The following is a 26,461-nucleotide window of genomic DNA, read 5'->3' on the forward strand; positions in this document are numbered from 1 at the left end:
ACCAAACACTACAAGCTTATTTAAAGCAGCTTTGCCTCTGTTTCAAATGACGGATGTCTGGAGAGATTTGGGCCAATACTTTGACGGATGCTTTGACACTTGCCGTGGGCATTCATCAGATTTCCCCGCAGTATGGCAGTATTGCTCACATGTTTACGGAAACAGCAAGCGAGTTTATCTTCACAAGGCCTTTATGAAACAACAATGGCTGTCGTGTTATGCAATGTGTTCCTGAGACTAGTGGTTACCAAAGTCTTTTAATAGAGTACAACCAAAATGCCAGTGAGTCATTCCATTATTCATTCACTTCAAGCTGGCATTGTAGCCAAGCCAACAACAAGATGTTGTTCTGCTTGGTTATGAAACAAACCAGCTTCAGCTTTTTGAAAGCTGAGCAAATTGGTTTGATTTCTTTAAAAACAGGGCGAAGGCAATAAGCAACTTGACGAGACATGGCCCAAAAATTACATTACCAGAAATCCTTTAAAAAGATACAAGAAAAAAACAAAATAAATAAATAAATATATATATATATATAAATTGGTCATTCTTATATCTCCAAGTCTTCAAAAGAAATCAGCTTTTTCACTTCTCATAGGGTCAAATAGCTTGTAAAAGCACAAGAAAACTGATGTTGATCCAGATTTCAAAGAGTTAACTTCACCACACAGACACTGGAATTGACACTGGCATTTCCAGTTTGTTTTACAGTATTTCTGTGATTTTAAGGCTACTGTGCTCTGACAATAAAAATCTAACTAAATGTCTGTCCTGTGTTTTTCAGTTTTTCTCTTTCCATCATCATTCAGCCAAAAACAGTCAACAGCACTGTGCTTTTAGTCTGTTTCAGTCCCAAATGAAATGTCACTCTCAAGAGTTCCAGATGCTGGAAATTAGTTCCTTTGTGTTCATTTCTTATCTTCATAAATCACAAAATAGAATTCCACTCAAGGGAATAAGCCCCACAGTGTGTTTAAATGTAAAACCAATAAATTCCTGACACGGGTTTTAAGATTCAGATTTCAGTGAAAATGCAGGGTAAATCAGATGTGGAAATACCACAGAGTAATGAATATTTCATTGTAAAGCACAGATCAAACCACATTTAGAGGAAGAGAGGAGCCTGAACAGACAGAGTATGGCGAGTGTATCCCCACAAAAGAAAGCCAACGCTGTTAAGAACATTATTTATTTAATTAGCACTGCACTAAGTGGAAATCCTTGTTTATCCACCTGGAGGGAATTCCGGATTCAGGAATGAATTTCATTGCATAGCTGTCAATATCAAGCCCTTCCATTATACAGTAGTTTACCTCCAGTGATCTCTGAAGAATTCATCAACAGTCAATCAAAGGGAGTTTATGCGCAGCCCTGATTTGGTTTCCTCTTCCCTGCAAACACAATTTGAATACCCAAGGCAACAACACAGTGAAGATGCATTATACATTCATGTTGCCCTTACATTCACTACCATGGAGGGGATGTTCTTCCTCTGTCAGTCAATCAAGGACAATCGGGGATGTTTGTACATCGCAGCTCCAGAAAAGGGAGAACTAGGCAGATCTGGTGCAGCGGAAATAGGATGAGGCCCATCCCATTAGATGCTGGAGTTCTTCAAAATCAATTAGCTCATGAGGGATCCTCAAGTGACCAGCTGCTTCTATCAGAGTCACATGACAAAGCTCAAGAGCTGTCAGTCTCCCTCTGTAATCCCATTTAAATTTCATTCTCTCATTTTTGAATATTTCAATTATGTTCAGAATTGTCAAGCTCGATTTTAGCCTATTTTTAAAATTTACTAGGTACCTATACACTCTATATCAGGCTTAGGCATTGCCAGTGCCACTATCAACATGTGGTTTTTGTACATTCTGCCCACTATAAGGCATTTCAACATTACCCAAACACATTTGGATTTAACAACAGGTGCTCACTTTCTTGCTATGTAATAATTTCCTCCAGGAGATTTGCTGATGTTTTACTTGCACAATAGCCAGAAATAGAAAATGCAGGAAAATGCACAGTGCATGACAGATCTACGCTGCCACACAGTCATAAACGCAGCTTGATTGGTCCACATGTTCGACCCAAGATATCATGGACTGCCAGTGGACGGCTCACAACAGCAACTTCTTTGAACACAGAAATAAATGAGTGAATAATAATAATGAACGTCTCAAACAGCACCGTTCTGTCATTGCTTTCAGCGTACGAGTGCAATGCCAAAAGCCACCTTCAGCGTGTCGACGTCAGATGAGAATGTTCTTGGACAGAACTGGTGGCGTTGTTAAGTAGACCGGCGGATGGCCTGATGGCACTGGGCATGTCCACATGCAACATACACGGGTGGCGTCAATTAAAAACATAGCCGTACAGAACCGGTCGCATGTGCATAAAACGCTGAAGGACAACGTCGGTAATAACAATGTCGGTAATCATGGTATCGGTAATAGCATAATATAAGGAGTGCGAGTGCGCTTATAACGCGGAAACTCACATATTGCCGATAGGAAATATGTTCCTACAGACCTAGAAAGAATATTACTGCAGTATATTACAATATTCTGCATTTTCAAATACTGTGACACCGGGTAAAGGCATTCTAACTTCAGATTCAGGACCTCATGTTCTAGCTCTGGCGCCTCAGTTTAGACTTGGCTTTAAATCAAAATGTATTTTCTGACTTCTGTTTGTCTCATTTACCAGCATTCAATCATAAATTGAGGGTTGACAGTACACATGTCCAACTTTAGAAAAATATTCTTATGGTCCCTAATGCCTAAACAGAGTTGTAAAAGGAGACTGTATCCATTAGCTTTATGGGTTTAAGGCCTTGAGGCTACTGTATAAAGACAATGCCAGGGATTCATTGTGACCATTTTTTCCTTAAAAGCAAGTTATCAAATCTCGCCTGACAAGATCCAAGGTCTTTCAGAGGTCAAAGGAGTAAACAGTTTTGTTTTTTGTTTTTTTTCAAAGTTAGTTTGTAAAATGTGTGTTACAACTTTGTTTCTTTGTTTGCATTCAGTGACACAAGGTCTGAGGTAATATTGTCATTCTGACAATAAAGTATCACGCATCCCCTCCACTGAGGAAGAATGTTACTATTAGGGCATCGATTTAGTGTCTGTGCAATCCTTTAGTTGCCGAAATATTCTGTCCAGTATTCCTGAAGATAATTATTTTGTGACGGACAGAAAAGAGAAAAATTGTCCATCACATCATGAATCATTTGGAATGAAATCCATTTTTATTGCACATGATAGAAAATGATACTTGTTGAATGTAATGTTATAGCTCTGTAGGATTTGTCTGCATATAAACATAATTGATACATACAAAAGCCCTAAATGGGGCTTGAAAATGTCTTCACATAAAACCTAATGGCACTATAAGCCTAAGTGAATCTGCAATAGATTCTTCTATGACAAGGCTGACTATTTGGCCAGAGAGCCATAAAACAAAGGCTCCAAGTAATTACAACTACACTTAACGCTTTACAGCTCAGTTCCTGTGACAGTGGATGAACAGAGAGACAGCTGAATACAATGAAAACTGTTGAAGGACACACACAAGTTCCCATTTTGAAATCGAATGGAGAAGAGGTTGAGGTTGGATGGAAACTGCTATTTACAAAAATGAGAGAGGGACATATCCTCCTCTATTTATGTGGTCCCTATGCCCTTAATTTGATTTGACCCGAGTTCATTTCTCGACACTTCAAACAAACACGGCCACTTTGGGCTGATGCTCAATGTTAATGGTGTGATTAGTGCAGTATCTTTCCCTTGGTGTGGCAATTTATTTTGCCCCATTAAGCCTTTGAAGCTATGCCCTGCTGACTCAGATGCTCTTAGTAACAAACAGTAATATTAAAATGGCTATTACCACCAAAATCTATCATCTGGAACGGCCTATAAGGTCATAACAAAGTGTACCCCCCGTGAAATGCCTGAAAAGGAAAGCAATATATCTATATGCATGGTCTCGGGGAAGAGAAATGCCCTACATTTTTATTAGAGATATACTAACTGCAAGTTTTGACAGTATCCTTCGCTTTGTAAGGTAGATCAAGTGGTCAAATGGGAAAAAATGCATTTAATTATAATGTAAATAGAAAGAAAAACAATACAGTCTCACAGCAATGTTGAAAGGGTAATAAATCATACTCCGAGGTGGAACAAACAGGTACGAGGCTGTCTATACTACAAGAAGTTCTCTAAATGTAATTGCAAAAATAATTGCTTGTAATTGCCCTCAACTACAACACATATAGGTGATTTGATGCCAAAACCATGACAAACCACCATGCCAAAAGAAAACAGTTTTCCGATCTGACACCACTAATTTAGTTAGATTCAAGTGCATAAAGTCTTTTTTAGGACAGAATGTGGTTCGCATTTAATTACAGCCCAAAAAATATATACCAATTTATATGTTTCATATGTATTATATCAACATTTCTAAAGTGACATAATATATGAGCTGACTTAGGCAATGCGCCTGTAGACCACTGTCTGATATGATATGATGTATTTTATTGTCTTGGACTCAGATGCGCTGCATATAAATGTCTTAAGAGTTACAATAAACAAATTGCATGTGAACAAAACAACACTAACTGCACCAAACCACATCAATAAAGTGCACAAACTGGGCACACAAAATAGTGCATACACATTGCACAGAAAACACATGATACACACCCAGTGGAAATCATCATGAAACATCATGTTTGAGACCAACAAACAACACAACCAGCTGTTCTAAGCCGTTGCTTTGTCTTCCTACTGCATTTTAGCCACCAAAAGTCAGTGTGTTTAAGTGACCTGTCACTATGTTTCCAGTAATGTCTTAGCAACCAATGTGGTTGATTTTAGCGACCCTTCGCTGGTTTTTCACTGGGTATAGTGCCACAAAAACAAGGGATTGGTATTTTTCTTGATGGGAGAGTGTTCAAAAAAGTAGTTGCAGACTTTGCTGCATTTCCTGTTGAAATAGTGCCATGAAACGCAGTTCCTTTTTAATTAAACATTGCTGCTTTTCTTGCCGGCATAGTGCCACCAAAACTGGGTTTTTGAAACAAAAACATATTTTTCTTGCCATAATTAAGTGGTTTTGTGCCTAAACCTAACCGCACATCAAGCAAAGCATTGTTGAAACATAAGGTTTCTACATAAAAAAGAACAGTAGTAACATATCCATGAAATGCAGAAACTTACAATGCCAACATTTATTGTGCTGATTGGGTTGTAAATTAACTGCTTGCTTAAGGCTACAGAACAGATGTGGTCTTGGTTTAAAGAAACCAACGTTGTCTGTTGGAAACAGGAAGTGAAAAAGAGGTAATGCATGTCAAGGTGCAACATCTGGTTGCCCCATTCAACCACTATGCCATTCAATTTTCTCGTATATACACACACACGCACCCCAGTAATAAGTCCTAATACCCAGAAATGAATTGAAACCTCTTAGCACTCCCTGGTCCCTGGAAAGCTTAACACACTTTCAACTTTTGTGCTACAACATAAAATTCATCAGTAAATATCCCACTAACAAACTTTAAAGTTGTTAATGTGCCTTAAAAAATGTGGTTGCGAAAAAGTGGCTAAAAAAGATTATAAAACATCATCACACCAGACATGGCTTTACAGCCGATTTATGGCGGCAACATTAAATCATGCGACTATAGTGTAGTTTGTTTATCGCCAAACATCAGGCTTTTTACTTTAGCCGACTGCATTTAGGCATCCGAAAAGTGGTGATCATTTGTTAAGATTATCTTGCTGAACAAAACACTCAAGTATTCTAAATATTTGTTCAGCAAAGCTGTATTTCTCTACAGTAATCCATAATCCAATGGAAAAATCTCATAGGCTTTCACTAAGAAACCAGGGCAAAGTAAAACTCTGCGTCAGCCTACAGAAAAATGTCCTCCCTGGAGCTCTCTATTTGAAGTAGGTTGTTGTGCAACAAGGGAGCCCCTTGATGTATCTCTTGGCTGTAAATTGATCAGTGAGCTCCACTCTTTTCTTCTCTCGTGGAATCTGTCTATTGTTCCGTATGAAGCTTTTGTCCGACAGCATTTCCCATCCTGCTTTTCATTCAATATCAGCCCTCCATATTTTGACTCGTCTCACTAAGTAGATCAGTGTAATCTATATCTGAATAGACTACGCTCATTACAGAAAACATCTCCAGCACTGCAGACTGGAGTCGCAGTTGCCCTTTGCATTTTCAGAGCTTTAATATAATTAGTAAAGACTTTGCGTTCCTGCTCACCGATCTGGCCAATCAGATGGTAAATTTAGAGGCCATAATCACATTTGATTTGACATCAACACAGCTCTCTGGCATGAGCCCAAATGCTGGCCGAACAGATGAGACGTACAGTAACAGAAGCAGCTTTGAATTAAGCAAACGTCCATCGATTTGGGAAGCGATTTAAGCTCAAACAGCCAACAGTTTGCTCTCATATTTCCGCTGCACTGCAGAGTTTACAAACCATTAAAGCATGCAGGCTGGGGATGTGTTCTTTCTGACTATGATGAATTGCCTGCAGCTTATCAACAGGAGTTGGCATATGGTGTGAGGACATGGCTTGATGGGGTGTCAATCAATCTGTCCATGATTTGAATGTGCTCGTATGAGTTTCTTTGCCCATGGTGAGGAGTAATCCCAAGATGGGTCTTAAGTAAGCATTAATTCAGTGTCAGAATATTTAAAGGTAGACTTACTGGATGTTGGGCTACAGAAAACTCTCCGCAGAGGTTTGGCATATTTAGATTTGTGCCGTTCTAAAGCAGGACACTTTCTCTTTCTGCAAAAAAAAAAAAAAAAAGATAATCATTAGGACCTTTGAAGATCTTCAGAGCAATCTCATTTATTCCATGACCTTTTTTTCATGTTATATAAAACCAGACCTTTAGAGAACAAGATGCACTTCTACAGATAAAGTAGAATCATTTTAAAATATGAGTAGTGGATGAAAAGAGAGCAAAAATGATGCATGGCTTGGGTTTTGGTAATGATCAGATATATAATCCCAAGATCTCTCTCTCTCTCACACACACACACACACCCACACACACTGCGTCTATATATTCAAGTCGAATTCATGAACATAAGTGCACTACATCTTTTCAGATACCTCTGGGTTTGGGAATGATCTTAGATGTTTTTCAGCTGGAGTACATCTTTTGTGAACAAAGCTGGGTTCTGTAGTTTTAGGAATAACTCAAGTAATTCCTGTCTTCACATAGTCAGCACAGTTTTTAATACCACAGCTTGTCTTCCCACTTGAAAATATATTTGCTGCTCTTCATTTTTTAGTATGACTACTGACTTTTATGGATTAATCCATCACATTAAACAGTAAATCCTAACTTCTTTTCCACAGGCATGTGCAGAGGGTGCTCGAGCACTTGCCCCTCTGCCCCTTGACGTCCAAAGGGCCCCTTTGTCACGGCATATTTAATGTTTTTTTGTTTTTTTGGGTGAAGGTCTGGCCATGGGCCTTATGAAAACATTAACTAATAGTAATGATTAAGCTATAAATAAAAATATATTGTTGTAAGCGGTCTGATATGTCACAACCCCTGGCAGGTGAAAGGTTATCTGAAACGTGCCCTCTGTTATGTTAACTTTTGCAGTTGCAGCCCGGGATGATGCAGACAGACACTGGTGACTTTTATTTGTGTGTTAAAGAGTAACCAAACCCCCCAACATTTGACTTGAAATGTTATTTTAAAACTAAATATCTTATACCATGTTAAAATGTCTTCCAAATGCTTTCCCCAATGTCTGCCTTTTTTTGACCCAATGTCACTGACACAGTTAGTCTATCCGGTTAAGGGTGGTGTACACACACACTCCTCTTAGACTTGTTGTTTGAAGGTATAAAGGATACAAAAATAAAAAATAAATAAATAAAAGAAATTAAAAAAAACAAAACTGGGTAAATAGCAGGATGCCTAAAAATATTAAAGCAGACTGAAATGAAAAGACAAGTTGAGGTAATTTTTGAACCAACCTGTTTTTATTTTTTTCAAATTCAGTCAACTTAAAAAATTAAGGCCGCCGAGATATTTTAGGTCCAAGTGGACATCAGCGACTGGTAAATACAACTGTATCACGAAAAAAGAAAGAAAAAAAAAACGGCGAGAAACAATGTCAAGTTAAAAGAAGCCAGGCACTATTTGTTCTTCTTGGTTGCCGTAAATAGATATATAGTATTATTTACCTTTAACCTGTCATATTGTTTGCTAAATGTCAAGCTGTCTCGAGATAGTATGACTGATGATGACATGTTACAACAGTGACAGATGAATCAAGTGCAAACAGTTCTTTGAGTCTTTTTATTTATTTAGCTTTCTCTTAATATTTGCTATTTTCTGATGGAAGCTGATGGAACGCCTTTTTGTATTATTTCCCATTGAAGGGGAAATATTATTATTCTCCATTTAAAGAATGCTAGTTTGTTTTTTTTCCCATTTAGGACAAACAAATGTATATGCATATCAGTAAAACACTCATTTTCTCAAATATGAATGAGCACAAAGTCATTTCACAGCTTCTATTTCTGAATAGATAATAGAGAAACCATACATGCAGATCAAGTGTAAAATGAGAGCAGACTGCAGTATATTGGGAGTTTAAATAGATGTGCTGTACGTATGGAGCCAACATAGTCTTCATTTAATGAAAAGCTGTCAACAAATACATTCACAATAGGGGGAACGCGCACACATCACTGCCCAGCAAATAAGAGGATCGTTCTGGTCGTACAGTGTTGTCAATTTGTCAGGTGATTGCATCTTAAATTCCATTGGGAGCAATATGACATCAGGTTAGCAATTTGTGATTTGCTAGTGCTGCATGTTAAATACAATCAGTCAGCATTTACCTGGTAATATGGCACCCCTGTCATATAACATATATTTTCCGACATATATGTTTTTTTTTTATTTGAAAGGCAAATGCTGGGTGAATACTAACGTCTGTTTTCATCAAATGAGAATGCTGATGTGAGTCTGGTCTGCAATGCTGCTGGCTTCCTCAGCACTTGTTCTTTTTCCTGAATGACATTAGATTTTGTTTCCACTTAAACTGCATTGGGGTTATAATCAGCAGACAAATCTATTTGATGTGTTCCTCATGTGGAAAACTAATATTGGCCTCTTGGCATAATCTTGCATATTTTGTGCGTACATATACATCTAAATTTGCATGCATATATTGGTATGTGAAGCTGCATGTGAGGCTCCACAAAATATCCTTGACAGGGCTAAGAAAACAACAAAACAAGCGATGCTAACCACACATGGTACGCTATTTGCAGGGGACAACAATAGAAGAGGACAAAGAGGCAAACAGGATATACGGTTAAGGTGACTGTGTTTCTTTTTACTATAATCAAAAAATGCATATTTTTCGCAAAACATTACACTAGGAGGTGAGATCCAACATAGTACACAACAAAACTTTGGACTTTCTGGAGGATTTAGCAGATTTGGAAGCATTTATCAAACACCACTACAGCCAGTGCAAAATGAAACGAGCCCTGATACACCTCAGCCGTACCCATTAAACCCACCCGAGTGGAAAAAAAAACATCATCTACGGACACAAGGGATCACCAGACTAAGGTATTGAGATACAACAAACAAAGGAACTGATTAAAACCAAAGGAAAGCAGCTGGAAGACATAAACTATGGACTAAATGACCAATTCTGAAATAAACAACAGAAAATCCTCATGCTGAAAACTAAACAGACAACTGAGACATCTTTACCGTGACTCCAACACCTTGTCATGGTTTTTCTGATCCACTGCACCCCACATCTATTATCAATGACTGTAACCTACAGCCAATATCTCCTGCTCTCAACAACTCACAAAAACAATCTTGACTCATGAAGAACTCTACAAGGAAAGATTTGCATTTTGGGGTGAACTGTTCCTTTAAAAAAAAGACTGACAAAACATCTGAACCAGGCCCGACGGGGAGTCATTGATCTGCTGTTTCTTCAGCTTTATTTTGAAATAAAGTTGTCCTGGCTCTGTCCTTTCTTGCATTGCACTGATCCATTTGCCTGGGCCGTATGTCTCTCCCCCTCTCGCGCGCTCTCCCTCTCTACGTTTATTGCTGCATTTGGCAAGAACAACACTGAAAGGCATTATGAGCCTGTCACTAAAATCGATGTGGCTGATAAAGTTGGTCCTCCGAATGTGGCACTCAGGCACAGCGCGAGGGTTATAAACATGCAAAATAGGTTATAAAACATATTAATGAGTTGGCATTAACCTTTTTGCTATCTGTATAGGCCTATCTGCATTTAAATTATACACTGTTTTAGGTTTGGAAATATGATTCACTAATGCTTTAATGGTAGTGGTAGCGGTGTTGTACTTTTTTTGTTTAATTGAGTTCAGAAATGTGTCCAGAGATAATGAAAGGTGTAAGAGATAATAAGGGTTATGTATTATTTTCTGGTGTAATTAGACATGATAGCTGCTATGGTTTTAAGTCATTCAGTTCATTAATAATGTAATTCCCAGAAAGTATGATCTTGCAGGGAATGACCTGCTGAAGATTTGATGAATGAAATAAGCTTCCACAGATGACCGTATTAAAGGGGAGAATATCAAAAGTTGATGGGTACTGAAAGAAATAATAATTATTATAATGCATTTTAATTTAGATCATAACGTTGCCACGCCGGTCTCTAAGGTAAAGCCTAATAAGAGGTTTAGTTAAATCATGTCGAACCATTTTGGGCAACATAGAAAAACAGACACAGGCAAAGACAAAGTCAGACATGTTAAGATACAGCGCAAATGTACAAATAAACTATGTATTACATAGTGATGCATACATAGTGTACATTACGTATATCTTTACAGGCTACCAATTTGCAAAGTGTGTTTTTTTATTGGGAGCATCAAGGTCAGCGTCTTCTCATCCAGACAGGCAGCAGCCTCTCATCATAAAACACGCTTTAATGTGAAGGACACTGACGCTGCATCAAACATGCCTTTATGTTAACAAAATCTCTCACAAACATAAAGAGGAAATGCTAATGAACATGTTGATACACAGTATATCAGTTCACTGACATTGCATTTCATTTGTTGTTGCTAAATATCTGGTTATAGCTACCAAAGCAGGTTTTTTATGGCATGGTCATGGTCCTGGTTAAATACTGAAAAAGTCAAGAGTTGAGGAACGTGATGACTTTATTGACAATTCTTAAAGAATCCACAATCTTTTCTGATTGCAGCATTGATGATGCAAATCCTACTGCACCTTTCTAACCAGCAAGTCATCAAACATCTCTGCATTGACGGTGCATTCTGCTAATGATCCTGATGCCAAGAGCGACTTTTTGTCTCTGCATGACACGCAGTTGGATGGCATCAGCTTGAGAGCGTGGCCAGACAGAACCGGTTGCAGTGTTATTTTATGACAGACCCCTAACTCTTACTGTGAACGTTTTTTTTCACACCTTACCATATAACCTTCTGCCGAAACCTAACCATTCATGCCCTTGTTGCCTGATCCTAACCATCTGTGCCAATATTTGCTTTTGTTCATGTCCTGGCATTGTTTGCCATGCATTCTTAGGTGCAGCGTCATCCAATCGTACATTTGTTGACATCAAAGAAGCACAATCCCGAAATGTCAACAGCAAAAGCAGCAGGACACTTAGAGAATGTAGACGTGGAAGTCCACTGTGAAGGAGCTTTATGCAATGGCTTTTTGTGTAAGTTGGTTGCTGACATATTTCAAAGATGACATGCAGTATTGTTTTCCAGATCAAAGCTGAGATTCCTTCGTTTATATTATACCTCTGAAAGGTTAACTGCTGCCCCAAAGTCACAAACGCAACTTTCTACCATAAAGAGAGACAAACGTAAGGCCAACACCATGTCCTATATTTACCAATAAATAGGCCGTATAGCATACTTTAGTGATCCCCACAGCGGGAAAAGGGGACACATACTCTGCAGTGCTTGAACACTGTTGAGACCAGAATCCTAAATTTATGTCATTTGGCTTTGTTCATAGAAGTTAACATCTTGCATATATCCTGCCACAACATACTGTAATCCTCGCTTTCTGCTTCTTCAAGCCATATTGCCTGACATGAAGGACCTGTCAAATAAACACTGCAGCACCCAGCAATGCCATGTTTATTATTGTCAAATTAATCCAACTAAGCAACAGTAACTATGAGAACTTAAGACTGCTCAAGGACGTTCGGCGTGTGGGCAGGAAGAGGCGGGGTTCAAACTGCCAACTTCGTGATTAAAAGCCGACCTGCCCTCCCTCCTGAGCCACAATCACCCCCTAAAGCCAGCGGTTCCAAAACAGTTTTAATACATGACACCCGTCATAGCTACATTTTATTCTTAATGGCACCTCTCAATGTTTTTCTACTTGATGAAACGGGCTGTCAAGATGTCTCTTGACATCATAGCCACATTTCACCATTTTCCCCTCTAGACGAGGCATTCCAGTGTGATACAGTTAGATCTCCCTCTTATGAAAGACGCTCTCAAAGCACCGTCTGATCATAGCCCTTCTGATTGGCTCAGGTTTAATCATTTCAGACTGTGGTGAGTGCTGGGATGTGTCAGCTTTTATTTCACCTCTTTTCACAGTGACAGTTCTTTCCATCACTTTCTCTGATAAACAGCTGTCAGAAATAGCAACTCTCTGCATTTTTGATGGTTTTGATGTTTGCTTTAAATTTGCTGTAAACATTTTTTAAAAATGTGGTTAAATGTCCTACGGTACACCTATAGCAGAAAAATAAAATCAATCTGGCAGAACCCACCTTTGGGGACCACTAATCAAAGCAGCATTTACATTTCCCCCAAAACATATTTGGCAAAACAAATAGAGGGCTGCACAAAGGACATATGGTAGTAGCAATGGTTTGATCCTTGGAAGCAGGGCCAGATTTTGAAGCCAATTTTTGTTATGGCCAAACAGTTAAATTACAAATTTTGGATCTGTCACCTGATGCCATTGGACCCAAAAAGACATTTTCGCATTGACTTACATACATTTTTATTTATTTAATATTTTTTCTGAGTGCCACAACCCCCTCGAATTACTCTTTTCACTATTAGGATTCAGTCATTTCAGTCTGATAACATTTAAAAAGTCTGGAAGAGCCACGCGATTCATTTATTTATCCACATTAAAACAAAAGGCGCGTAAAGTTGAAAATAGTTGGTGGAAGTCTCTAGTGTTCAAGCAGTGCTGTCTCATCCCAAGTGGTGACATATTGCAGCTTTGCAGAGGATTTCCGTATTTACATGTTTTGCTCTGGGTATCCTTCCATATCTGCTGTTTATGTTCTGGGATGTCGCTGCTGTGATGTCAACACAAGCACATGGTGGGATGATGCCGAGTGTCGTTACATTTAGGCAACAAAAGAACGCGGCAACATGATGCCGTCCAGTGGTGTATCATGTGGATGCAACAGGTACCACCCAGCCATTCTCAACTTTCTGACTGTTGGTGTATCATGCTGCCATGCAAGGTGCTGTCCAACCATCTGGAGGCGTATAATAACATGTAAACCGCTCTGTCCAGCTGGGTTCTCAGCTGGTGACAGACAGAAGCGTATCATTTGGATGTGAAAGGTGGCTTTTGGCATCGAGATCTTTTGCCCAAATCACTGCAAAAGCGGCAGTATTTTATGACTTTGAGATGAGAACGAGCTGGATAATCCAAGTGATTTTATTTACAGCACTTGAACCACTTTGGCTTCATGCACCACTGAGGAACTTTTTTAATAAATGGTGCAATGCCACCAATGCAGTATCCAGTTTTCTTCATACATTCATGATTGGAAGCTTAAGAATTTCATAAGAATCTAAACTGATTTTTTTCAATTTGGTTATAAAACACAAAAGATGTAACTTTCCCTAAAAAATGTCAGATTTGTCTAAAGGCAAACATACAGTCCAGCATGATTTTCCAATTATACATGAAAAACAAAGAAAGATTTACTCAGGCTGGAAAGAGGCACTTCTTTAAAAAGACTATTCCTCTGGAAATAAAAGAAGCTTTTAAAATCTACACACTTCACTAGTAAGTGTCTAAGAACTTCTCTATTTTCTCTGTAAATTGTGCCAACATTACACAGTTCTTCCCTTGAAAATTTGAATAAATTGATTGGAAATTACAAGGGCAATCCAGACCAGTAAAATAATAAGTTACCAAAAGTGTAGAAGAAACCGATTTCACAGTGGATGCATTCAATCAAATATGTGTGTTCAGCTAATTTCAGCTTGTTAGCTGGATACTTTTTTTTTTTTACACCCCGTTCTGCTTTCATCATTACACCATTGACCTGCGCCTACACTACAATTACCTTTTTTTTGGAAAGTATCTACTTTTCTCTTTGCCAGGTTGTTATATATTAAGCTGCTGCGTATGAACAGCCATTTGTCTAACAGATGTAATGGCTGCTTGGGAATTTGTGTCAAAACTGACACCTCTATACTATACTGTATGTTAAAGAGAGCTCAACAAGTCAAGGTAAAGAAGGGTTTTAGTCACTGATGCAAAGGGTTGCCTGCTGTTTGCAGTGCATGCAATCACCTTTAAATTATTAATTTCCAGTAAAAAAGAGGTGGATTATTTTTCTTGTAGCCACACTTTATGAAGAAACAGGTGAGTGCACAGTGAAAGGAGCTACGGCAGTCTGTCTGAGAGGAGAATCCAGGGTACAGAAGATTGGGGTTTATGACACGGAGGCTGGTATTAAACCGAGGCCCGAGGTTACACACTTATTGAACCATGGCAATTTATTGATCCTTTGCCTGTTTGTACTCCACAGTTTGACACAAATGCAGAGTTAGTAACATTGATGGAGAGGTTAGATACTTATTAGATTAGAGGCCTGATCCCAATTACTCGGCTGGGAGACTGTGTGGTCGACCAACACAAGAGTGGTGATTCCAGAGCTTTTCAATGGGGAAAGTGTTCTGAACATGTAATTTATTCAAAATTATTCATCTAATCATTTCATTTCATGAATACATTTATTAATTTGGAAAGTATGTCCTTGTATTTCCATCCCTTTGTTCGCAGACCTAGATCATTTAAAATAAAACATTAAAAAAAAAAACTAATTCTCAGATTTTATCATTTAACAAAGAAGTTCATTTTGTCTTTTTTTATATAAAGAGATTAAAATTCAATAACGGTTTTTAAAGACTACAAATTTCTACCCCTGAGCTCAATGAATTTCAGGTAATGATTTGCAATGAAGCCCTTCTAATCACACCACATGCGGTGCATCAGATAAAAGGCTTTACATTGCTCAACCTCTGCTGTGTTTATTCTTTGAATGTACAGGGGTGTGCGCGCTGGCAGGCTGTCTCCTCTGATCAGTCAGCTGAATGCACAGGGATACAGCAGGAATACAGGATGTTATAGAGTCCATGCAGAGTAGAACAAACAGTATCAGCACCGCACCCCGAGAATATTCTCTGCTCAGCAGCATCGAGCTTGCTGGAAAAACTCAGAGAACAAACACTTTCCTCCTGGAAACTTTTTTTTGTGTGGTGTCTTTCATATTGATGCTGGATGGGCATAAAGCAAATAACAACACAGCTAAAAGCACATCATTGCAAGTGCGGAGGGTTTTTAGGCCTCGTCGAGGGGTTTCAAAGTGTTAATTTCTAAAAATCACCTTCTTATTTATTCTATTCACGCCGGCTCTTTGGTGCAAAGCGGTCACTGCTCTGTTTCACTGTTCTACGGATCACTCCACAATCAAACCATGATGCCTTTTGTTCTCTCTTTTTGTAGTTCTCTTTTTTCTGTTCATAGAGTTTGAGTTTCTAAGTGGCGTCCTGTTCTTTCAGTCTTCAGCTGAGGCGGTTATCACAGCTACAGTAGTCGTGAAGCCTTGTATTTTTTCCATTTCAAAACAGGGGTCTATAACTGTAATTGAGGTGAAACAATTATATGATTAACAGACATTTTGATAATTCACTTCCAATTATTATTGAAAAATGCCCAGCATTCTCTGGTGCCAGATGTGAGAATGTGCTGCTTTTCTGTGTTTTTAAAATCACTGTAGATTCAATATTTGGATTTTGGACTGTTAGTTAGACAAAACAAGACATTTGAATTTCAAAAAACAATTGAGCAAATAATACAAAATAATACTACTAATAATGTAATAGTACTACTAATAACTCTAATGTATTGTAATGTATTTGCATATAAAGTATAGTATAGTACAGCATCCATGTATTATAATTAAGCATTTAAATTAATAGTCATAGCTGTTGTGCCTTAAAATCACGACAGGGTATAGGGGTCATTGGGGGACAAAAAAAATAGCAGAGGGTAAGGTCCTGGCAGTTTACATGAACAGGTCAATTCAGTTATTCTGCTAAAGGTTTTTGTACACAGTGTTTATTCAGCAGCTTTATACTTAAATCTTGGAAACTCCTTTTTTACCTATAATGACCTTGTATGCCATTGTACATGGTTTAAATGTGGCACAGTTACAATGATTTTAGAAAAATATACCTGAATTAGAACATGTGACCACATTACTGCACGTACTGCCATTTCCATTAGGAGCATATACTATGAACTTACATGCTTTGTGTTTCTTGAAAGTAACAGAAAACTGTACAGTGAGGCAGCAGAATTGGATCATTTCTAAAAGCAAGTTTCTAAAAAAGCCTTCGACCTTTGAGGAACCAAAGCCTCTCACAAGCATCTTTGATCTTTAAAGCACCCAAAAGCTCTCTGAAGAGCCCCTCCGAACCGTAACTTTTTGCAGTGTTCTGGACGTTGTATGGTTGGATGGATGATGAGCCCATATTGTGTTACTGGTCCTGCAGGGGGGATTAAAAGTGTATAGGCTCCGCAGGGATTAGCGAGAGGCAAGGAGCGGGGGCTGTGAGTGGCCCATTAAAATGGCAGGGAAGGAGGACAAGGTTATCCATCTCATTCGTGTAATAAAGGTGCAATTGATCTGTTCCAATTACAATGAGAGCCAAAGAACATGAGGTATTCAGGTTTGTTTTGGTTAACACACCCCAGGTCTAGAGGGAATGGGATTTAGCTGTGGATGGCAGTCATGCTCAACCCCTCTTCTCTTCTGATACATTGTATTTGTACACAGTGGTTATCTGATTTATGGCTTTGATTATTTCCACCTCTTCATGCAGCACATTACCGTGTGTGGAAGTGCAGTCTGTTTTTGTCCCATTATAGTAAAATCTATGGTAATGCTGTGGTTTTCTGTAAAGCATGTACAGAGCAGAAATACTAATTCTGAGTCGAAGCATACCCGTAAGTGCTTTTGGCGAGAGAAGAAGGAATAGCAGGATTTCTTGTAGACACTCATTTCATTTCAGACATGGGAACACAAACATTTACTTGTGTGATTAGCTGAATGAGGGCCAAACAATGCACAGTTCCAATAATTTACACGCTGTCAGGCAATCAGCATGTGTAAAAGAGGACCTATTATGTTCATTTTGAAGTTCTCACTTGTATTTGGGGTTTCTTTAGAGCATATTTTCATGTTTTAATGTTCAAAAAACCTTGAACCTTTACCTGTGCTGTCTGTGCTGAAACACGCTCTCTATATGAATTGCATCTGTGTCCCGAAAAAGCCAAGTCTGCTTTGATTGGTCAACGTTCAACGTTCGTGTCATTCATTTCTCAGCATCTTTGCACCATCATCGCCGCTTGCAAACTGAACATTTTCTACCATGAAAATGACAAAATAAAAGCTTCTGAACTAAAATATTCACGTGTTCCAGAAGAAATATGATACGAAATCTGGGAAAAAATTAACAACCCAGATTACGTGTTTCCTTGACATTAGCCTATAGCCACATGTAGCAGTGCAGGCTATGCAACAATATGGTAAACCGATCAACAGTTTTTTAGTCTGTCTACTACTGAATCATATAAATACAAAAAACAGTAAAGCAATTACAAACTAACAGCGGGACAAGAATACAAAAAATACAACAAAAACTTAAACTTAGCAAAAAAAAATACTGCTATGTCTGATCTTCACATTTGGCGATGGCCTAAAGCGCAGGTTAGAAAGTAGGAAGAAAACAGCCAAATCAAAACGGACGCTATTTGGAATGTTGTTTTTGAGATGGTTTGATTCGTTATTACTTTTTATATACATTTTGCTAATTAGCTAAGATGAGATGTTACAGATCCAACAGAAATATTGTGAGCCCAACATCAAACGTCATCTCTTTCCTTGCCAAGAGCTGTTTTTATCGATGGAAAGGTGTGTAAGTGCTTGTGAATGTTTAACTGAGTAGCAGATGGCACCTTGTACGGTAGCCTCGGTCATCAGTGTAAAAACGTGTGAGTCAATGTGACAAGTATTAAAGCACTTTGAGTGGTTGGAAAGAAAGGCGCTATACAAGTCCATTTACCATTTGACATGATGTTTTAACTGCTATTTCTTCATATTTTCATTTTTGAACAAACATTCTAGCTCCATCTTGCTCCACCTTTAATGGTTTTGTCTATGAAATGTCGGACAATAGGCAAGAATGCCCAAAACTGAGGAACGGGGATTTAAATTGATTCTTTTGTCCAACAAACAGCCCCAAACCAAAAGATATTCAGCTTACTATCTTTAAAGAAGCAAGAAAACCAGTACAAATCCACATGAGAATCCTGAACCACAAATTTTCTGGCGTTTTTGTTTTTGCTCTTTTCAGACTTCGATACTACGGTTCCCTCCAGAACAACAGACACTGAGCGAATGCATTCACACAGAGCTCCTCACATCACATTAAATGAATTCATCGTTAATGTGTCTGATCCTATGGGAATTCTGCGTCTAACCACAAGAGCAGCAAAGCTTTACCTGACACGAGTATAAAGACAGCAATGGAACTAAAGCTACACATCAAAACCAAAACCTTTTATACTCTTAATATTATTGATTGTATGCCAAAACTCATATACATCAACACAGAGGCTCGGCTTTATGTTGATATTCCCTTTATGTTTACATATAAGACGTGTCAGCATCCGACTAGTAAACCTTTAAAGTAATGCCCTTTTCAGACCCTCAAATCTCTGCCTGCATCAAATTCAAAAGGAAACTGTAGGAGGAAGGCAGCTTTGAATATTTACTTGGTCTGAAAATAGAGTCTTTTTTTTTCAAGCTGTGTGAGAAAGAACAATAAGACATTCTTTGTATAATGTTCACAAGACTAAGCCTACACAAAATCCCTGCTGACACAAGTAGACTACAAACCTTACTGTCTGCACTGCACTCCCACCTGGGACTTCCAGTAACAGTCCTGTACTGTCCACCTCTGCAGCGCCAGCGCGAGGTCAGAGTTTTAACTAAGTGGCTTAACTGTGCAGAATGATTTAAGTGTGTCCTCTTATGCTTTAGTTAAGTTCAACATGCCCTGAGTGGAAAAGGTCATGCCTTGGAGGGTTTTTACTTGTTTTCTGACATTTGGGCAAACCGCTACGTGTACCCATTTCTCATTACGAAAACATTTATTAAACAAGAGTTCAGGAACCCATGGAATAATAGAAGTTGAAGTTAATTTGGAGTGCAAATGGTGATCTGTAGTCCCAGGAAAAAACAGATGGTGGGTGGAGGTATGTGGACTACATGTGTTCTGGCAGCCCAGTCCCCAGCAGAAAGGCATTGTAGATTTCTGCAAACAACAGTCATGGTACACTTGTACATCATCCCCATATTTCTAAAGTGACATTTATATGGTGGTGCAGACCACTGTTTTAAACCAACAAATAACAATAATGTTTGTTTTCTTGCAAGACATCAGCTGTATTTCCAGCAGCAATTGTGCTACCAAAACTGGGTATTTTAAAACGAGACACTGGCTGTGTTTCCAGACATAATTTTGCCACCAAAACAAAGTATTTTAAGCAAAAACATGATCTTTTCCTGACCTTAACCACGTGGCTTTTAGGTTTAAATATATCTACACATTAATGACAGTGTTATCAAAACATATCAGTTGTTTTTAGTGAGATATTTCTGGTGGCAATTGTGCCATCACAATTTGTTGTGTCTACATGTTATGTTTTAAAAAATGCTTCTGCATCTGCTGTTTATGTTCTGGGTTGCCGCTACTGTGATGTCAACAAAAGCAAACTGTGGGATTACATTGCACGTGGTTATGCTGAGGCAACGAAAGCAATGAAAGCAATGACAGCCGACGCAGGAACATCAGCACAGACGTATCCTGACGTATTAAGAATAGTTGAGGGAAGCACATGATAAGGTGTGGAGAAAAAAAACATCACATTCGGGGGGGGGGCGAACACCAGAGTCCAGCATGAAAGTCCAAAACTTGTTATATTACACTATTATAACATCGTGACTGGTTCTGCACAGTTGATGGGCATATTGTGTGGACGTGAGAGGTGACTAGTGAGGTGAATAAGAGCGTTTTAGAAACACCTTTGTAGCATCACTGGCTGTGACTGTGTGGGTGTTTCAAGCCAAAACATGATCTTTTCCTCATCATAACCAACTGTTTTTTGTGCCTCAACATAAGCACACATTAACAACAGCATTGTTGACACATAAATACACATAAAGTTGTAACATATCCACAATATAACAACATACAAGTTGCATGCATATAATTTGCAGAAACATACAATGCCAAAAATAATTCTAGAGTTTGGCTTGGGGCTGGACACATGAGATTTTTTGGAATTAGAGACTGTTTAACCCTTCTTTCCCTCTAATTTGGTATCTCCAACCAGTGATCCGATCCCCCCACCAGACTGATAGGAGTCACAGTGTGGAGGAAAAGACGTGATCCCTCTCCAGCACACACAACACTGCAAACCATTTCAACTGAAATGCCCAAAACAAGCAAGACATACCACTGCCGGGATCGGAACCCGGGTCTGCGGTCTTGGGAAGTAATCTTGCCCTTGTGCCTCTTGTGCTAATGGCCGCCTTTAATTCTGACTCTCCGAAGAGATTCAAAGAGAAATCCTCCAGCAAATCATGGATAAAGTCTGTGTGCCCTAATGACAAATGCCCAGCTGCCTTTAGTTTTTACTTTTCCTAGTTAATTTCCCATCACAGTACAAAGTGCTTTGCTCAAAACCTAAAGCTATGACCCTTGTCATGCACAGATGAAAGAATTGGAAAAAATAGGCTGGAGCTAAGAAGCATATATGACGTAAGACTTGAAAGTGAAATACAGGCTCTACAGGAAGCCAAGGTGAAAGATGTGCTAATATTTCTTGCTTTTGCGTAAAAGCCTTGAATGCTTGAGCTTTGACCTTGTGGCAAAAGGAAAATGCTGCTTTGATTCTGATAGTTACTGGCATTTTCCTTTACTGTGTTTTTCTTCTTTTCACTTATTATCTTCTTTTTTTCTCAATTTTTCACTCGCATGGTTGGCTCATTGTGTGACAGTGAAAACTGCCCGTGCATCTGTCTGCTTTATGATCATGCCATGCTGAAACAAAGCTTTAGGCAGACTAGAATCTTCTTTTTTTTAATTAATTAAGCATTTTTCTTGAAGTTAATGACAACTTTTTTTTCACTTGAAGAATGATGAAATGCACTTTGAGACAAACGATACTTTGAGTAGCATATCATCAAGTTTCAAAGTGAAGGAGCGGAGGCCCTGAAAACATGCGAGTAGACAAAACAAAAGCAGCAATCAGAAGAAATAAAATACAGAAACACTGCAAATCCCCACAGGTAGAAAGTACTAGAATTTTGTTCCCAAGAACAAGTACTGTTATTTTAAAGACATTTTACTCAAGTACTCATAAAAATGTACTTAAGTAAAGTAAAAGGTAGGTCAGTTCAAATGTATTGAGAGTACAGTGTGTGTGTGTTTAATTTTATTTGCACACAGTTTATTGCTTTTAGGCTACTCTGTAGGTGATGCAAATTTAAATGTAGCAAATTATGACACTTGTGATGAAAAGTACTAAAATTCTAAGTAAAATTACCGACTTTTAAAAGTACTCAAAAAGTACAAGTACACAAAATACAACTCTGTTATAGTAATGTGAGTAAATGTAATTAAATCGTTTCACCCCTGCAAACAGAAGACAGAAACGACTTTGGTGAGAGAAACTGTGTTGTTTATCTTGAAGTGCACAATGTTTTAACTCAAACTGGTGTCTTAAAACTTTAAGTTTTTGAAAAGACAAATTGAATCATTACAAAAATTACCTCAATGACTACCTTAAAATTTGTACACTAAAAAAAGCATATTTAACAGTGCATTTTGGGGAAATGTGAAACCAAAATGTAACAGATTTTTGATGCACACATACCACACGCTGAGCACATATCAACCAATACAAATTCCTGTCTTTTTTTTTTAAAGCAGCAGCAAGGTTGAGTCAAAAGCACTTATCCAGGTAAAAATATAACTTTTGTCTTTGTTCACATCGTAGCTTTATTGTGTCTAATATCTGATTTTACCCTCAAGTGACAAACCTAATGTTTTGTAATCTGTTTGAACAGCAAAATGTCACATTTTTTTTAAATGCTGCAGCTCCCATTTCTCCATCTGTTGCTTTGGGGACTACATGGGTATGCTCTGCAAAATTGGATCTGGTGACATGTGACCTATTAGTGACTTGTATTTGAACACTTGAATCAAAATTTCACTGTGTTACTGTGACAATAAGTAAATGTCACATTGCTCACCTGAGAAAAGTCTCATTATTTTGACTCCAGCAGATGACGGAGATATTGTTGTTATGGATGACAGTGAAGCACCGGGGAGATGAAAAACTGATTTGTTTGGAGTTTGGGAGGAACCTTTATTTAGCCATAACTCGGTATGAAATACGTTAAAATAATAAAGCAGAAAACGATGTATTCTGTGTTGTGCATACATATTTTGAGGCTTATATTGTCACAAAAACCTCAAAACAAACTGTACACATACTATGTATTACTTCCCAGTTGAAATATGAGGCAGAAATGCAAATGTAGCTAAAATGCAGTCTCTATGTTAATAAATGTTATATTTTCCGAGAGGAAATATGAGTAAAATACAAATTTCCACTGCATTTGATGGCTTCACTCGTGCATGTTTAATTGTTGTGTTTAACTTTTCCATTGCTTTCTTTCAGATGAATGAGATAAACATGCAGCTCGGATACAACCTCACTTCTCTTTTACATCTTTCCACATTCCCCTCCATAACAATGGCATTTCATTGTTATTCTTTTTGATTAAAGTTTCATAGTAAATACAAACGCGACTGGGTAGGTGCTCAAAATTTAATGCCACATGCCAGTTATTCAGAGTGCGCGGACGGATGCATCACACTGTGCTGAACAAACTTGATTTAGATAACTGGCAGATATTTGGCTCTTTTTGTGGGTCAGAACACAAAGAAATCATTGATTTCCCCACACTTGTTTGTTCTTTTACACCTGTCTGCATAACGGACTCAAAAATATTTTGACAACATACTGTCAAATCGAACAGCTCGGCCCCAGGTGAGATTATTGATCACTGCTTGTATCCATGTTAAAATATGCCCCAAAATATCACTCTGTTGAGGCTAGACTTGGTAACACTGGATTCATTAAAAAGCACCAATAATAATGATACTAATACTAAGGGATACATTAATCTGGTTGGCAAGGCATGATAAAAAAATATATATGTTTTTTTTGTTATTAATATACTTGCAGTTATGTGTGTAGGTGTTACTTTGTAAGTGTTGATATTTATGCTTTGATGTTACTGACTGCAACACTTTGATTGCAAGTAAAAAACATTGGCCCTGTACATTTCCACAAAGCACAGTTATTAAACATTTGCAGGTGATTATGTAGTGGCTACTTTGGAACTTTTTCTTTCAACAACACCACAAATATTGTGCAGTTAGATTTAAGCATAAAAAAACAACTTCAACAAGATGATGTTTTGTTGAGTGGACTTGTCACGTCTATATTCGTTATACGTATTATCTTTCCTGGGTGCATTTGTTGATGATGTTCTGGGATGCTGTGCAAAATTACGCTTTTTAAATTTATCATGTACTTTGGAAAGTATTTAACTACTATACTAACTAACTATTTTATTACTTGGCAGGCGTCTCGCCTGGTGAAACACGATCCACCATCCCCTCAGCTATCCCCAATGGAAAAAAAACCCCAAAAAAACATCCACGTTTGCTGCCTAAAAACCACAAAAAAATATGACTCACTGGATCATTATACAAAGGCTACATGTGAACTACGTAACTTTAGAAACACTGATATGAAACAACAAACGCAACATATTTGTGATTTGCAGAAATGCCAACATTTTCCTCTGATGACTGGTCTACCCTCCATAATGTGTCACTTCTTAGTTTGACCTTGGCAGCGTAAAAATCCCTATCGTCCTAAATTGTTACAAAAAAAGTTTATTTTAACAACAGTCTAAAAATGTATACTGTTCCTTGAAGGAAGTCTCATATCTGCTCCCAAAACAAGGCACACAACAAAATAAAGGTAACTCTCCAGCATTGAAGGTGACACCACTTCTCTATGATATATTTCACCATTTGGTGTAAAGAGAAGGGAATAAGCTGTCACAAGTGCCACTTCAAACTCCCATAAGAAAAGCGTTCAAGTCAGTCCAAGGTGGCCGTGGTATTTACATATTTTATATGCTCACCTAACCATTTAATCACATAACACCCTGGGGATTAAGCAAACAGTGGTAATCCTGGAAGAGACCACTCCCATATGAGAAGAATTGCTTTACAATAGCGGTCATTATTAATAGCTTTAATTAGTATGTTAAATTTGTGTGTAATGTGATCACAAAGGGGTTAAGTGGACTTAAAATGTATGCACCAGATGTTTTCTCCCAAACCAATTATTTTCTGTAAATCTTAATAAAACACACTGCTACAATGTTATCCAGAGCACGATGCAATTTGCAAAACATTGATCATTTCTAGAGTACACCGTGAAGTGTTAGTTATGTCATGTTGCCGTGTACTGACTCTTTAAAGCCTTAAGAAGAACATGAGATCAGTTAACATTTGGATTCTTAATTAAATGCCAGTACACTGGATTAACATCTTTTTATTATAATTTAATTCACATAAAGTCTTTTTTTTTTTATTTTTTATTTTTTTACCATGGGCTAATAAAAGACTCTGCACCACATATTAACCACATGAATCCCAATGCTGCCATTTCATGTTAACAAATTCTATTATTTGTAATGAACTCCTGCCATATCCATTTCTGGGAAATAAATAAATTTATAAATTAAATAAATTGGTGCACGATCCAACCTAGAGCACATAAAGCACTTAACCCTATATCGCAGTTACAGAATAAGTGTTTTTCTATGTGTGAACAGAAGATGAGAGGGGGCAAAATAACTCGAGTCTCAGTGGGTGGAAAGGCACATTTGTTATGATAATAATTCACAGCACATCGCCTATCCACGAGAGCTGTGTGTAGGACTCCCTTGGTAATGGTATTTCCTCCATCTGGTGAATTATTCCTCTGACCAATTTACTAGGTGTTCCTATGTTAACATCTGGCCCAGATGTGTATCTTACAAAGCCCTACTGTTTATGTACTTGTTCATATTGCATTATACATTATTTATTCTATACACCGGTGGCTTTAAATTTTAATACATACATACAAATATGCCAGTAGGCTCACAAAAAATCACTACATTCTGACTCAGCATAAAGAAGTGCAATTCAATCTAACAGTAACCACCATTTTGAAACAGCCAACTCAGCTACAGTCGCCTTTTAAACTAAAAACATGCATTTATTATTATTAAGACTTTTGAGTCTTAATAAAAACTACACCTGCCAGCCAAATCAAATCAAATCTAATTGAGCTAGAGCTAATTGATCTGTGGATTATCTTGAGTAACCGGGTCCTGATTTCTGGAAAGAGACATTACTGTTGAATTTCTGCGATTTTCAATTTTTTATTAATTCATTTATTTATTTTGGTGCTTGGAGCACCATGAGCCAAGTGCCATCTACGTCCATTATATTGGGCAAAAAGAAGACATCTCTACAGCCGCTATCTACAACACACAACAACTCTAAAACAATCTAGATTTATAAATAACACTACAGGTGAGAGGGAATGTTGCAGGTATTTTCTGTTTGTTTGTTTGTTTGTTTCGGGGTGAACTGTCCCTTTAAATGACTGGACTTTCCAATTTAATACCTCAACATTGCTTAAACATATGTCGCTCTGTAAGAGGTTGTCATGAAGAGCTTGCATATTTTTCTAGATCAATATATTTAAAAATGATTGAACAATATAATCGCTAATTCAGTTTCAGAGAAAAGTGGATTACACAATGGGGGTATTATGTATAATCCAATTGAGATTTGCTAGAATCACTGTTTACCGTAGTTTAAACAGTTAAACTCTTCTGGATGTTTGTA

The sequence above is a fragment of the Plectropomus leopardus genome, chromosome 21 (genome assembly GCF_008729295.1).
Source record: "Plectropomus leopardus isolate mb chromosome 21, YSFRI_Pleo_2.0, whole genome shotgun sequence".
Classification (NCBI taxonomy): domain Eukaryota; kingdom Metazoa; phylum Chordata; class Actinopteri; order Perciformes; family Serranidae; genus Plectropomus; species Plectropomus leopardus.